The sequence below is a fragment of the Dama dama genome, chromosome 33 (assembly GCF_033118175.1).
Source record: "Dama dama isolate Ldn47 chromosome 33, ASM3311817v1, whole genome shotgun sequence".
Lineage (NCBI taxonomy): Eukaryota > Metazoa > Chordata > Mammalia > Artiodactyla > Cervidae > Dama > Dama dama.
The window spans coordinates 56,178,299-56,194,970 of record NC_083713.1 but is presented as its reverse complement, the minus strand read 5'-3'; positions in this window follow the sequence as shown (position 1 = coordinate 56,194,970).

The following is a 16,672-nucleotide window of genomic DNA, read 5'->3' as shown; positions in this document are numbered from 1 at the left end:
TGTTCTTTGACTACTCATTTTCAATTACCCCACAAATCCAATCTGTTAGAAAATTGCATTGCCTTATCGTCAATTTCTATCCAGAAAGTAAGCACTTCTTATCACTTCCAATGCTACTACTCAACAAGTTACCATTGTCAATTCCCTGCTTTTTTGCTACAATACACTCCAACTAGACTGCCATTTCTAACCTTTCCAGCTGCAATCTACTCTCAACAGTGTTCAGAGTTATGCTTTAGAAACATAACTCTCCAATAGCTTCCATTTTCTAGAGTAAAAGCAATCCTTGCCTTTATCAACACAGCCCTATAACATTTGACCCAAGATGGCTCCCTGACTACAACTTTCTCCCTTCCTGAACACTCTGCTGCATTCAAAGCCCCATCTCAGGACTCTCCCTGGCTGCTCTTCTTTCCCCAAGCACTCCTCTCCAAATAGCTACAGCTCTTCAAATTCTTGCTCAAATATCACCTTTCCATTGAAGCATTCCTTGAACTTTGGATTTAAAATTGGAATCCTGCCCCCCAACTGCCAAAGTCTCTAATCCCTCCTTTATTTTTCCCCTAGTCATTATCTCTTTCTAAAAGACATAAGTTTGTGCGTGTGTGTGTGTGTGCGCGTGCATGTGCACACACACGTTCAATCATGTCTGATTCTTTGGAACCCCAAGGACTATAGCCCGCCAGGTTCCTCTGTCCAAGGAGTTTTCCAGGCAAGAATACTAGAGTGGTTTGTCATTTACCACTCCAAGGGATCTTCCGAACCCAGGGATTGAATCTGTGTCCCCTACATGGGCAGGCAGATTCTTTACCACTTTGCCACCTGGGAAGCCCATGATTTATTATATATTATGTTTGCTGTCTCACCATATAAGAATATAATCACCAAGAAAGCAAATATTTTTGTTCTGCTTACTGAAGTATACCCAGCACGGAGAAAAGTGTTTAGCATTTGGCTATCAAGGAACAAGGTAGGCACAGTTAGAAGGCCATGGTGGTTGCCAGGAGAAAATGGGCATAATCAGTTCAAGAAACATGTCAGAAATCAGGAGACATTTGACATGGACCTTAAAGGATAATGGGAAAGTACAGAAATGGGAGACCAGAAGCATGCTTAGAAATGTCTAGTTCCCTCAGACCTTGGAGCACACAAAATTAACAGGATGATGACAGAAACATATTGGGAACATATGATGTAGGGACCTGAATGACAAGGATAAGGAGTCCATATATCATATGTATTTTGTTTTATTTTTCCCTGTAATAACCTATAAGATAACATACTAATATCCACAGGCTACTAAGTTGGTAAAACTATTCAGAATGAACTGTGACTACAAAAGGATTTTCCATCTAATTCTACCATATCCTGAATCATTATGTATTTTCTACTTTCTGTCTGCTGGCTCAACTTCTATTTTGTGCTTCTAAAATGATGTTCTGTGAGTAGTTCAGCTAATTAGAAATTATTTGAGCCTGAGCATGAAATAGAGTAACTAAAAAATAATAGAAGAAATAAAAAATAAGCCTTCCCAGTGTATGAATTCTTTGTTTATGGTGTAGGTTTAATTAGAATTGCATTAGAATCAAGATCAAGGATGGTCATATATCTTCTAATTAATTTCAGAATTTATTTATTTTTTTTAAAGTTGTTTCTCTTTTTTTTATTATTTTTTTTTTGTAGTGGTTTTTGCCATACATTGACATGAATCATAGCATTTAAACTCTTCTGCAATTTCAGGTCAATTTTACATTCTCTCTCTCGTGATTCTTGCTAGAAAAGCAGAGCAACTAGTAAATGTTCATTCTGGACACTAACTGCAAAGTTGCAAAATCTACTTCTGTGAGTGACAGTGTAAGTACATATGGCCTCACAAAATAGGGCCTTCTCATTGCATTCCTAGAAAAAAATGGCTGAATATTATATCCTATTAATAATAATATGCCAGCAAATTTGGGAAACTCAGCAGTGGCCATGGGACTGGAAAAAAATCAGTTTTCATTCCAATCCCAAAGAAAGGAAACGCCAAAGAATGTTCAAACTACTGCACAATTTCACCCATCTCACACTCTAGCAAAGTAATGATCAAAATTCTCCAAGCAAGGCTTCAACAGTACATGAACTGAGAAATTCCAGATGTTCAAGCTAGATTTAGAAAAGGCAGAGGAACCAGAGATCAAATTGCCAACATCCATTGGATCTTAGAAAAAACAAGAGTTCCAGAAAAATAAATACTTCTGCTTTATTGACTACACTAAGGCCTTTGACTGTGTGGATCACAACAAACAGTGGAAAATTCTTTAAGAGATGGTAAAACCAGAGCACCTTACCTGCCTCCTGAGAAATCTGTATGCAGGTCAAGAAGCAACAGTTAGAACTAGACATGGGAACAATGGACTGGTTCCAAATTGGGAAAGGAGTATGTCAAGGCTATATATTGTCACCCTGCTTATTTATCTTCTATGCAGAGTACATGAAGCAAAATGCCAGGCTGGATGAAGCACAAGCTGGAATCAAGATTGCTGGGAGAAATATCAATAACCTCAGATATGCAGATGACACCAACCTTATGGCAGAAACTGAAGAGGAACTAAAGAGCCTCTTGATGAAAGTGAAAGAGGAGAGTGAAAAAGCTGGCTTAAAACTCAAAATTCAAAAAACCAAGATCATGGCATCTGGGTCCATAATTTCATGGCAAATAGATAGCAACACAGTGGAAACAATGACAGACTTTATTTTCTTGGGCTTCAAAATCACTGCAGATGGTATCTGCAGTCATGAAATTAAAAGACACTTGTTCCTTGGAAGAAAAGCTATGACCAGCCTAGACAGCATGGTAAAAAGCAGAGACATTACTTTGCTGACAAAGATCTATCTAGTCAAAACTATGTTGTTGTTGATTTTTCCATTAGCCATGTATGGATGTGAGAGTTGGATGAAAAAAAAAAAAAAGCTGAGTACCAAATAACTGATGCTTTTGAACTGTGGTGTTGGAGAGGACTCTTAAGAGTCCCCTGGACTGTAAGGAGATTCAGCCAGTCAATCCTAAAGGAAATCAGTCCTGAATACTCATTGGAAGAACTGAGGCTGAAGCTGAAGCTCCAATAATTTGGCCACCTGATGCAAAGAACTGACTCATTGAAAAAGACCCTGAAGCTGGGAAAAATAAAAGGCAGGGGGAGAAGGGGATGACAAAGGACAAGATGGTAGGATAGCATCCTTGACTCAATGGACATGAGTTTGAGCAAGCTCTGGGAGATGGTGATGGACAGGGTAGCCTGGTGTGCTGCAGTACATGGGATCACAAAGAGTTGGACACGACTGAGCTACTGAACTGAACTGATTAATAATAAACAGTAGCCTTGTATTAACTTAGTTAAACAACAACAGCAACAAAGTTTTGACAATACAGAAAACACACATTCTCCTTTGCAAGTCTCTGGTACTTGACATTGGCACCTCTCATAGGCACCTGTCACTCCAAAGATACAATGATTCACAATTAAGGACTATTACTGAAAGAAGAGAGTGAAAAAGTTGGCTTAAAGCTTAACATTCAGAAAACTAAGATCATGGCATCTGGTCCCATCACCTCATGGGAAATAGATGGGGAGACAGTGGAAACAGTGTCAGACTTTATTTTTTGGGGCTCCAAAGTCACTGCGGATGGTGACTGCAGCCATGAAATTAAAGGATGCTTACTCCTTGGAAGGAAAGTTATGACCAAGCTAGATAGCATATTAAAAAGCAGAGACATTACTTTGCCAACAAAGGTCCATCTAGTCAAGGCTATGGTTTTTCCAGTGGTCATGTATGGATGTGAGAGTTGGACTGTGAAGAAAGCTAGGTGCCGAAAAACTGATGCTTTTGAAGTGTGGTGTTGGAGAAGACTCTTGAGAGTCCCTTGGACTGCAAGGAGATCCAACCAGTCCATCCTAAAGGAGATCAGTCCTGGGTGTTCATTGGAAGGACTGATGCTGAAGCTGAAACTCCAGTACTTTGGCTACCTCATGCAAAGAGTTGACTCATTGGAAAAGACCCTGATGCTGGGAAAGATTGAAGGCAGGAGGAGAAGGGGACGACAGAGGATGAGATGGCTGGATGGCATCACCAACTCGATTGGCATGAGTTTGAGTAAACTCTGGGAGTTGGTGATGGACAGGGAGGCCTGGCGTGCTGTGATCCATGGGATCGCAAAGAGTCAGACACGACTGAGCGACTGAACTGAACTGAACTGAACTAATGAAGAAACAATATTATTAGTGATACTACCAAATACTCTGAAGTTTATTTACTTTACGTAAATGAAGTCTTGAAAAGGTTTTCAGGACTTTTTTTTTTTTTTTAATTTGTGTGTGTGTGTCACACTGGGGAAAAAACAGCCCAGAGCAGTATTATTTGATTTTTAAGCCCATGTTAAAATTAATAGAGTAAATCAAGACTTCATTTATGAGAGGAACAGTGCAAGAAAACACCAGGTTTGTCATATTTGTTTTAATCTTTTAAATATCGATACTCTTAACCTATACTTTAGTTATTTTGTAAATATCACATCCTGATGCAGACAGCTGAGTCACTGGAAAACACCCTGACACTGGGAAAGATTGAGGACAAGAGGAGAAGGGGGTAACAGAGGATGAGGAGTTGAATGGCATCACTGACTCAATGGACATGATTTTGAGCAAGCTCCAGGAGACAGTGAAGGATAGGGAAACCTGGCGTGCTGCCATTCACGGGGTTTCAAAGAGCCAGACACGACTCAGTGACTGAACAACAACAAATATCACAGTAACAAAATGGCCTCCATAAGTAAAACAGAATCAAGTTTAATCTCTTGCTCCAAGGAGAGTTTTATGTATTTTAATTTGATGCTTATAATTTGGTGTTAGTCCTAATTGGAGTATAGCATCCTATAAAGAAACTCTAATGATATATGATTGCTCATAAAACATTAGTGGTTCTATGGAATGTTGCAATGATATTTAACAATCAAAAGAGAATACAATAAAAATTAACAAACTTTCCTAAGTTTTACTTTGTACTAGGTGAAAAAAAATATACTATCTATTTTCAAATAAGGATGAAGAACATTTAAATATTCTCAATCAAGTGACCTTTTGTTTCACTGCACCATATTTGTCCTTGTTAAGCCCTAGTGCCAAAAGATTATTGCATTTTAAAGCTATTTCAAGGCTAAAAATATTCAGAATTTCTACTTCATAAAAACGTAAATTTGCATAAAGTGATTTACACTCTTAGAACACAAGGAGCATGAAACTAGATTCTTTTTATTACATTAGGACTTGTGAATGTCAAATCAGAAGTGTATATTTTGATTACTATTTTTATAGGAATATAATGAAAATTCACTAGATAGTTCATACTCAAGAAAAACAGGCCAATCATAGACCAATTAAACCATTTTTCTTTGTTTTTCAACATGAACAGGAAAAAAATGAATAAAACAGAGTCTGAAATGAGCTCCTTAAAACACAATGGTAAAAAAAAACAACAATAAAGTACTTTTCAATTAATGGATAGCATAATCATAATCTCTTCAGTGTTTACACTTGAAAAGTTAATTATATAAATTTTAAACACTTACATTTTATTTATTTATTTTTTGCTTTATTTTAAAAAAAGTAAGTAGTTCTATAAGAGGGCATTTTTGCTGTTAACGGCATACACTCAAAGGAACTAAGTGAATTTAAGTGTGTGACATTCTAGGTACATACCACAGTTGGACTTTGATTTTTGCAGGCTGTAGTTAATTCTATAGAATATTTTCTCATTAAATCATGTTAAAAGTACTTAAAAACAAGATTTCATAATTTCATTTTGCTGTGTGTAGGCAACCATGCTAAAGATCTGTGGAGGTCAGTTACTAATGGTGCAAAAAGACAGCATATCATATGAGAAAGATTATAACTGTATCAACTGCAAACTTACCCTTGTTCTAGGCCTTTCTTTCAACAATCTCACTATCAACCCCAGTGTCAGACTTGAACTAGAATTTTCCATAGCTTCTGCTTTGAGTGTTTACACTTGCCACATTTGATTATACAAAATGAATTGACTAAATAAATATAATTATCTCCTCCCCAACCCAAGGCCAGTGTTGCATATTGGCCTATGTCTACTTTTTGCATAATTCCTCGTTTCTTGGTATTCAGCTTAATTCTTCATTGTATTGCCTTGTAGTGACTTTGTAACTCAGTTCACCAGCATGAATTGATTTGTTTAAGCTCACACATACTCGCTCTTTTTAAGAAGGTGATTTCAACTTTCTCTCTGGAGTGAAGATTCCAATAAAGCCATGTGCTTACCAAGAGCTAGTGCACTGTAGAACATGGCAGATCTGATCTTTGACCCATTCTGCAAAAACACTCTCTTGATATAAAATCAGCTAACTCACGCCTGAGAGGGTGGGCCAATGACTGGGTATAAAGGGAAGACATTACTTCTAAGATCATTCACCTTTTAACATGAGACAGCTAAAGGCACAATATCTTAAATCAGTGAATGGCTCTCTTAGGAGTGAAATTCCAGGCATTATGGGAAGATAAAGAAAAGACAGTTTGAGGCTGAGATGTTGAGTTAGTAGATAATTCTCACATCTCACATCAGTAACTATTTTGTTCCTTCTGTTGTGTGCCAGTCTAGCTCTGCCTTTCTACAGGATTTTATGTGCCTATCAAGTAGATACTTTGACCCTCTTCTTCTTCTAGAGTGGGATTCCATTTTATAAAAACAACTATTGCTTCTCTCTAACAAGAATTTCATATAATATGCATTTTGTGATATACTTTCAATCATTTAACAAAACAGAATATGCCCACATATGATGAGCTGAATATAAATGCCATTTTGGTCCATGCTGTCAGGCATCTGTGAAAAAACAGTACATGACTGTTTTTAGCATCACACTGCAGCTGTGAATGGAAGAGGTTTGTATACTAGGCTCTGCTGTAATACAGCTTAGCTCATGTCACGGTATGCTAGGAAGTAAGCATTTATAAGGAGAAGATAATCATTTGGTGTAACCATCAATTGAAATTAGTTTCTGATTGTAATGGCATCAGGAAGAAGGAATAGTCAATTCTTTTATTTCCTATTTATTTCCTATCTGCCAGTTGTTTGACTCTTTGCAACCCCAGGGACTACAGACCACCAGACTCCTCTGTCCACAGGATTCTCCAGGCAAGAATACTGGAGTGGGTCTCCATGCCCTGCTCCAGGAGATCTTCCCAACGCAGAAGTCGAACACATGTCTCTTACGTCTAACCTGCACTGGCAGGCAGGTTCTTTGACACTAATGACCCCATAGGTAGATAAATAGATAGGTACAAACTAATGAGAACATTTGCCACCAATACATATTTACTGAAGTAACCAAAATATTCCTCAAGTTATTACAATTGAGAATTGAGGAAAAAATTTATGTTTTCAAAATACTAGACAAAGCATATATTGAGCCTAAGACAAACATACCTTTATGACTTTATCTGGTACAAAGTTATTGGGTCTTTGAAAACATTTACTTCATGTTTTCTGATTATTGAGCCAGAGTAGAAAGGTTCTCTGAACTCAGAAAGAGAGTGCCAGACTATTCTCACATCCCAAAGCCACCCAGCAGCTCAATCACAATCCTTAGACTTCATAGTCACTGCTACAACATCAGATGCTCCCTCTATAGGGTTTCTCAGAACATGGCAATGGTCCAACAGACCTCTATTCTAGTGGTAGTTAAACTTCTTTCTCTCCCCATATAGGTCATTACAGAGTATTGAGCAGAGTTCAAGGGATATATGTATAACTGATTCACTTTGCTGAATAGCAGAAGCTAACACAGCATTGTAAATCAACTACACTCCAATAAATTTTTTAAAACTCCTTTCTCAGCTAAGCCTCACATTGGAAAATCTTCAACAATTTAGGACATTGGTTTTTAATTTCAGCCTGTAGAAATATCTGGAAGGCATGTTAAACCAGAGATTGCTGATCCTATCTCAGAGTTTCTCATTCAGTAGATCAAGAAACCGAGTAGATAAGCCACCCTCAAAATGATGGGGTCCCAACATTCCTCAAGTGGTTCTGATGCTGCTGGTCGAGTGATCAGATCTGAGGAATTTAAATTCCTTAAGGCTAAGTTTCTTTAACTTCCTTCACTTCCCTTGTGTGCTTGTCAGGTCAAGTCAGCTGAACTCTTTTTTTCTCTTTCTCTAATTTGTGTTTTGTTCCCAAGCCAAAGAATTTTACAGAAACAAACAAAGAAGCAAAAAAAAAAAAAAAAAATACCCTAAACGCCTATTTGCTTTGTTGTTTGCTTGACCCTCTACAAATCCATATTAATTGAATTCTCTAGGTTCTCACTGCTAGTCTGGAATCTGTTTTTCCCTTTTATTTGATAAGCTGTAATTCTTCTTCTGGTTGTTTTTTGTTCAGTCACCCAGTTGTGTCCAACTCTGCAGCCCCATGGATGGCAGCACACCAGGCCTCCCTGTCCCTCACCATCTCCCGAAGTTTGCCCAAGTTCATGTCCATTGCATCAGTAATGCCATCCACTCATCTCATCCTCTGATGCCCTCTTCTCCTTCTGCCCTCAATCTTTTCCGGCATCGGGGACTTTCCCAATGAGTCAGCTATTCACATCAGATGACCAAAATACTGGAGCTTTAGCTTCAGCATCAGTCCTTCCAAGGAGTATTCAGGGTTGAACACTTCTTCTGATACTCCTTTATAAAATCTACACCTGCTTCCTGAATTCATATTTGGATGTTTTGTTTTTTCACTCAGTTATTCAACAGCTATTTATAAAGGACCTACTAAGCAAAGATAAATATAAGTAGTATTTCTACTATAATAGGGTTTTTTTTACATTTCAATTGAGAAGAGACAATGAAACCAAAAAATAAATATAATGCTAGGTAGTAATTTGCATGAGGAAGAAAAAGCAGGAAAATGGATGTTTCTTCATATGTTTCTAATCGTAAACATTTTTTCCTAAAATAAATTTCCTATTTCTATATCTGGGAACCGTTATCCTGTCAGTCATGACCTACTCTCAAACCTCCAATCCCAAACACATCCCCCACTCAGTTAGTCAGCCAGCATGTAATTTCTACTTCCGCATATTTTTTTCTATCTGACTTTACTGTAATCATTTTTGGTCAATTTTTTTTGTAATCTTTTTCTCGAAACTGTTTATTAGCTAACCTTTGCACCACAGTTTTCTGCAGGATGTACTTACCAAAACAATGCTTCAGGATCATAGTCCTACCCCATCAGTATATCAATTCTATAAGGCAAGTACATACATCATTTCTAGTTAGAAATGAGGAGACACAATATTTAACTGAGCCATAGAACTTTGAATCCAGGTAGCATGATACTAGAACCTAAGACTTGAACAATAGTATATGTGGTAATAACTCATTAAAGAGTGAAGTACAAATGCTATGACAGCAAGAAAAGCTGGACATTAACTCCTCCCAGAGGACTTGGGAAGGTTTTATCAAACAGGGGTCACTACAGGTAGCTCATGTGTTACTTGGTAACTTTACTGTGCCTTAAGTTAAATTCCTTAAAGAAGACCAACTCCCTCCTCTCGGAGGAATGACTTTCATATAGTGTGTGTAACAAATATATATTGATGAGTTAATTAGTTAATTGATTTCTAATAATATCTAAATAGAAAAAAAATATGATACTTTATACTATGATGAGAAACATGCTTCATTTTTTTGAGTGGATGGCTAAAGTAGATATAGAATTATAATCATAACACAGACAAATAGATTCAATTTATTGCCTGGCATCTTTCACAGATTTTCACTATCCATTGCCTCCATTTCTATGTAGAGTGAACTCAGGAAGTTCAGCTCTCACAAAGGTGAGAAGAGACGCAAAGAGACGTTGACTAGATCTTAGAGTTATTTGGCCTGTGGAACACATTAAAAGATAAAAAAGATCAACATTTCAAAACCCTGTTCAAAGAGACCCTCGTGCTTTATTTTTGCCTGTTTCTTGGAACTGTCAAGCCACCGCCACCTTTAAAACATAGCGACAGCTGTGCAAACTTTGGTAGAAGTTGATTTACATTTTTACTTCCATTTTAAACTTAAATAACACATCTGTTAAGATATGAGTTTTATGCCTGTACTTCAATCAAGTTGTACCATTTTTCTCTCAGCTTATATGCAGAACCATATTGAGACACTGAAAAGAAAAACTCCATGTCACGTTCATTGTTTCAAAGGGTAGTTCCTGTGACCAGGCCTGCCAGGTGATGTCATGACAGTTATATTCCTGAGAGAATGAAGCTGTGTGATAAATAACACCTTGGGTCTTTTCCAAATCATCATTTCTGATGAAATATGTTAGAATACAAATACACATACATAATTTTTCCATCCCAAAGAAACTCTAGTTAATAAGCTATGTTCAATTAGGTGAATTTTCTGAGAAACTAACTTAAAACCCTTTTCCCCAGATGGTGAAGTAAATTGGCATTTATGTTATAGCTAAATGAATAAAAAGTCCTTCAGTCAGTAAAGACTCATTTTTGGTAGGAATGGGGAGACTGCTACATTTTGAAGGGTATAGCCCAATCTTAGCTCCAATGACAATATTGCAGAGAAGATAAAAGCAAATAGCTTGGATATTTACGTAAAAATGTAAATATGCTTTTGTTTCAAATATGTAGCTCCTGTAGCTGTTGGGGCCAGGAGTAGGTTATTTTTCACATTTCCTCATGGTACATCTTGTCCTCCTCAAAAGAAGAATTGCCTTTCTCCTATGACAGGGAAAGAGAAACATGAGCACAGAGCCAAAATTTCTCAAGTTGACAGCAAATATGACTTTTATGGGTGCTACAAGAATATGATCTATTCACTTGTAACAGCTAGAAAGATTTTGTAATTCATACCAGATTGTGAAAGGTCACACTTGCCTGGATGAAACAGATGAGGGGAATTTACATGTGCTTTGTGTGCAGAGTATGAGCAACATATATCTGACCACGTGAACAATGCTTCCCACAGAGAATGGTCAGATTGCCGTATTCATCCACTGTTGATGCATATATCTGAATCCCAGAATTTAAAAGACCCCAAAGGCCGTCCAGTCCAATCTTTTCATTTTACAAATGGAGAAGTTCAGATTTGTAAGGTTACTTCTTTTCCAAATGCTATGCTAGAAATATGTGGAAAAGCAAATATGAGAATCCAGCATTCCTCATTTTTTTATATTTCTATTATACTTGTATGACATATATTGATAGCCTATAAATATGGAGATTGCATAGTAAATGTAAGGAGGACATATTTCCACCTTTCTCTTGTCAAGAGAATGAGACAAATACATGAATGGTTTGTCTGCCACACCACGAAACTGACTAATAGTAGCTGACCTTTATCAAGCACTGGTTATGTGCCTGACCCTGTTCTAAATCTCTCATATGCATTTATTCATTTATTCTTCCAATAACCTATAGAAATAAATAGTATTATTCCCAGTTTTTAGATTAAAAACAGGGAGGGGCACACAGGGTACATAATGTCCTCAAGACACATAGCTTAGTAGTAGTGGAGAGTTCGCATTGTTAAGCTATGTAGCATTCTTCCTAGTACCTTTGAAATAAATAGCAAGAATCACAACATGTCTTTCATTTGAAATCTGTACTTTTGCTCATTGACAGGCAGTAGCTGTTTTTTTCAGAAGTCTAGGTTGGATTATGTAGATGGGTAAGTGTTTTAGTGTTTGATTCACTATTTCACTCTTGGTTGACACTGATTGAGTGGATTATGCCTCATTGTATCACTCTTAGAACACACAACTTTAAAAAATAAAAATTCATATTAAACCTAGAAATCTATTTAATTATTCATTTGATCACTGAGTCCCTATTATCTCAAAGGATCAGTCTTGGTCCATGAGCAAAAATAAAGAGTACTCCGGTCTGAAAGGAGAAGGTCAGAGGGGATATTTTGCCTGGTTCACTTTTTTAAAACTTCACACCCAGTAAAACGCTGTCTTTTTGGTGTGCAGCTCTGTGAAATTGCCGGATGCCCCATGTTGTGCTACACAACCAGATTAAGTAACACAATCAGAATAAGTAACAAATCTATTATCTATATTTGTTTTACCTCTCTGTAGTCAGCACTTCTGGTGCCCCAACTCCCAGCAAACGCTGAATAGTTAAAATCATTATTAAAAAAACAATGGTGATATCAAATTCTGGTGAGGACTTACAGAAACTTTTTTGGAATTTTAAAGGTATAAGTGAATAAATGTCCAAGTCTTACTGATTTTATGCATCTCAGAAATTACTGATGACTTATTCTTAGAATGACACAATCATAGAATGACTGAGCTGGAAAAGATATAATACATTCACTCTCAGTTTATTTTCTTATACAAACTAACAAACAAATTTAGGTTCAGAGAGGTGAAGGAGAGAAAAGTTAAAAAAAAAAAAAAAGAAAAGCATTTGGTTAAAAAAATGCAGGGAGGCAAAAATGAAACACCTGTGCTTTAGTCCAGAATTGTTTATTACTCTGGAAATGTCTCTCATTTTCAAAGGCCTCAACTCCCAATATCTTTCCACCATATTTGAAGCTCTAGAAATCCTATATTATTTTTCTTTGATATTTTTAATTCCCCACAGCATCTTTTTTATAAACTCTAATCCATACTCCCATAACTGTAGACTCCTGTTGATTGTCTTATTTGCATTTTTCCCTTTTTTTTTCAAAATGAGTTCATGTAATTAATTTATGTCATGAAAGGAAGATTAAAAAGGCTGAATGTATTAGAGCTTGATATAAAGACTTCTTCACTCAAATGACTAAACACTGACTTTCCTATCCATTTTTCACTCTCTTCCATTACCTTTGAAAATATTCATAATCAGTCCTTTATGGAAAAAAAAATCTACATGTTCTATTTGTGCTTAGGTTTAATGTTTTAATTTCAGAGCATCTGTGTGGAGCATACATACTTCTATATGTGTGTATTCCTCATGTGGACAGTCCTTGAAAGTGATAACTGGGTAAAATATAGCTCTATAAGACATCTTGAATAAAACCAGCTGAAATTATGTTTCTCATCAATGTTATGAAGATACACAAGAATAAGTCATATTATAGAGCAGTCAATATTTACTTCTCATGTCCATTAAGGCAGAAAATGTGAATTGAAAAACCACTGCTAAACATATTAATGGTTGTAATTGAAGTAAATTTATGGGCTAGATTATTGGAAGGCTTATATATTTAGTAATGATTTTCATCCTTTGCTCATTATATAAAATTTTAAATGATAAATGGCCCTGGGATAGTTTTACAATTAAGTTGATACTGAGAAAGCAATGAAAATGAGATAGCTGATATCTGGGGGCTACAATATTATGAAGGAATATTGTGGAAACAAGCATAAGCATTCGACGTATAAGGCAATTTAAATCCTGAATTGCTGAATTTAACCTTTAGGAGCATGTATTAAAACCAGGGGCCCAACTAATAAAGGCATAGGATAGGTTTGCATTGGGGATGGAGTGGGGTACAAGGAAAAGAGAGGAATGTTATTTGTGTAAGATTTTTGTTGAAAATTATATGCCTGGGACTCATGACCTAAAAAGAAATCACTCTTGATGGTGAGGGCAGACATTGGTAATATTCATTATCTTGAAATGGGGGCTGGTTTTTTCTAAATATTTAGTACCAACCAGTGTCATTGAAGTAATTTAGCTTTCCCCAGCTACAATTTATTAGATATGTGAAATCCAAATGTTCCTCAGTCCCATTCAAACCTATTTTTATCTCAGCTGATGTCACAAGTTTGTTCTTATAGACTTGTCAAAGACTATTTTTTATGGTTGCAGCATAATTTCAGGCCTTTCATGTTATTTCTTATCCCAATACATATTTTCAATATGAGTCATATACTTTAACTGCTTGTCATATATGTACTTTTTACAAGTCTGCACACCAGTCTTCTATTTATTCTACTTCTGTGTTAACTTTACCCAAGTCATTATATGACTTTCTTTTTCTGTGTGTTTATAATGAAATAAATGTGCACATGGTAGATAGACTGTCAGACACATACCATCAAGTCATTAGAATAATTTGTATTCTCTTGTTATTGCTAAACTAAAAACATCTGGTAAAAGCAGATATATTTGAAGAAAAGCTGGTTTTCCATATTCATTGATAGGATTTACCCAGTGTATTGACTCTCCCAAGAAAAATGACATATTGTCAACTGTTCTTCCCATTCCCCACAACTACTTTTCCAAATTTTCTTTCTTCCATTATTCAGCATCTGTTGCAGGTTGAATTGTGCACAAATCCTTATGTTGAAGCTCTAAACCCCAGTAACTCAGAAGGTGAACTTATTTGGAAATAGTTGTTGCTGATGTAATTGACTAAGTATGATGTCATACTGGAACACAGAGGATCCCTAATACAAACAATATCCTTCAAAAAAGAATGCATGTGAAGCGACAGGCGTGCCCACAGGAAGAATGCCTGGTGAAGATTGGAATTGCCCTACCGCAAGCAAAGGAACTGCTAGACATCAGGGGGAAACTTGGAACAGAACTTTCCCTAGCACTGCTAGAAGGAGCATGAGCCTGCCAACACCTTGATCTTGGACTTCTCGCCACAGAGCTATGAGAAGAAATTTCTGTTGTTTAAGCCACTGGGTGTATGGTACTTTTTTAACAGCATGCATATCAAACTAACAGAGCATTTAACCAAGATGCCGACAGAACTCAACTGTTAGGAACCAATTCGTCCATTTCCTTCCTGCCTGCCTATTGTATCATCTGTAGCTTCACTTGCTCTATTTCCTGTTTGGATGCAGGTGTTAATCCTTCTATCCCTGGAAGTCACGCCACAGCTACTCGTTATCTCATCCTTTCCCATCAGTTCTGGGGGTTTCCCTGGTGGCTCAGCGGCAAAGAATCCACCTGCTAATGCAAGAGATGAGAATTTGATTCCCGGGTCAGGAAAATACCCTGGAGGAGGGCATGGCAACCCACTCCAGTATTTTTGCCTAGGAAGTCCCATGAACAGAGGAGCCTAGCGGACTACAGTCTATGGGACTGCAAAAGAGTCAGACGTGACTTAGCAATGAAACAACAACAAAGCCATCAATCCATTTATTCTTTCTGAATTATATATCACCACTCTCTGAATCTCAGCTAACTCCTGTCCCTCAGCCCAAAACTATGGTCAAATGTTTGCCTATTTAACAACTGGAGAGAGTGACCAAGTTTGCTGCTGCTTCTTTCTTAGCATTTTATGAAATATGGTCTTCAACCTTCTTTCTTTGGAAATTATTATCCTAAATATCAGCAGCCATGTGTAATTATTTAGCACAAAATAATTTTAACCACCTTATTATTCTTTTTTTCTGTATTTTTCATCCCCAAATGTATCTTTAGTGATTTTCTATTCCTCCTTCCCTTTCTTTCTTTTTTATATTTTACAAAAGTCACATCTACACACAAAGGGCTTTGAGCCTACATCCTGTGCTGTGCTGCTCTGAGTCACTACATTCATGTCCGACTCTGCGTGGTCCTGTGGACCGTAGCCTGCCGGGCTCCTCTGTCCATGGGATTCTCCAGCCAAGAACATTGGAGGTGCCGTGCCCTCTTCCGGAGGATCTTCCCAACCCAGGGATTGAAGCCATGTCTCTTAGGTCTCCTGCATTGTCAGACGGGTACTTTATCACTAGCACCACCTGGGAAGCCAAGACTCTCCTTTGTGGAGGACACTGAGGCTTCTTGGTGAGGAGCCCGTCCTGGGCCAACTCTCTTCAGCTCAATGTAACTAAGATACAGGCTGAAGACACAGGCAACACTGGACTGGAGACAGCATGCCAGCCTCTTTCCTTCCCGTTCTCTCAGGTGCTGGCTAACTCATAACGATCTTCTTAAATTCTAACACTATTCTGCGTATGGTTCTGTCTGCCATTCTTCTTTAAGGAATGTTCTCTTATCTACCTCCCATAATATTGATACTGTGTGCATTCATGCTCAGTTGCATCTGACTCTTTGTGATCCCATGGACTATAGCCCACAGGGCTCCTCTGCCCATGGAATTTCCCAGGCAGGAATACTGGAGTTGGTTGCCATTTCCTGTTCCAGGGGATCTTCCTGATCCAGGGATTGAACCCAAGTCTCTTGTGTCTCCTGCACTGGCAGGCAGATTCTTTACCACTGCTCCACTACTTGCCCAGAATTCTCTCCCCACTTTTTAATTTTTTTTCTGTCCTTCCTCGTTACATCAATGTGTCTCAATCTTAAGTGAATATAAAAATCTCTCAGTTCCCTCCAACTGTGAGATCCAGCCACTATCCTTGGCTTACTGAGGATCATTATCCCCAGATGCCAAGATGTTCCTGACTTAAAATTCCTATAATTTGTGTGACATTTTAAAAATTTTGAAATATAACATTTTACAATATTTAATAGGATCTTTTAAACTATACTCTTCCAGAAATTGTATATTTTCCTGATTTCCACACCCCACACTTCTATCTTAAAAATGTCAGTCCTTTTAGTATTATATTTGAACATCTTACTGTTCTTACATTACTTTCTCTATGGCCCATTTCTTCTGTTTCCATACACATTATTCTAGATTTCATTATTCCACACAAC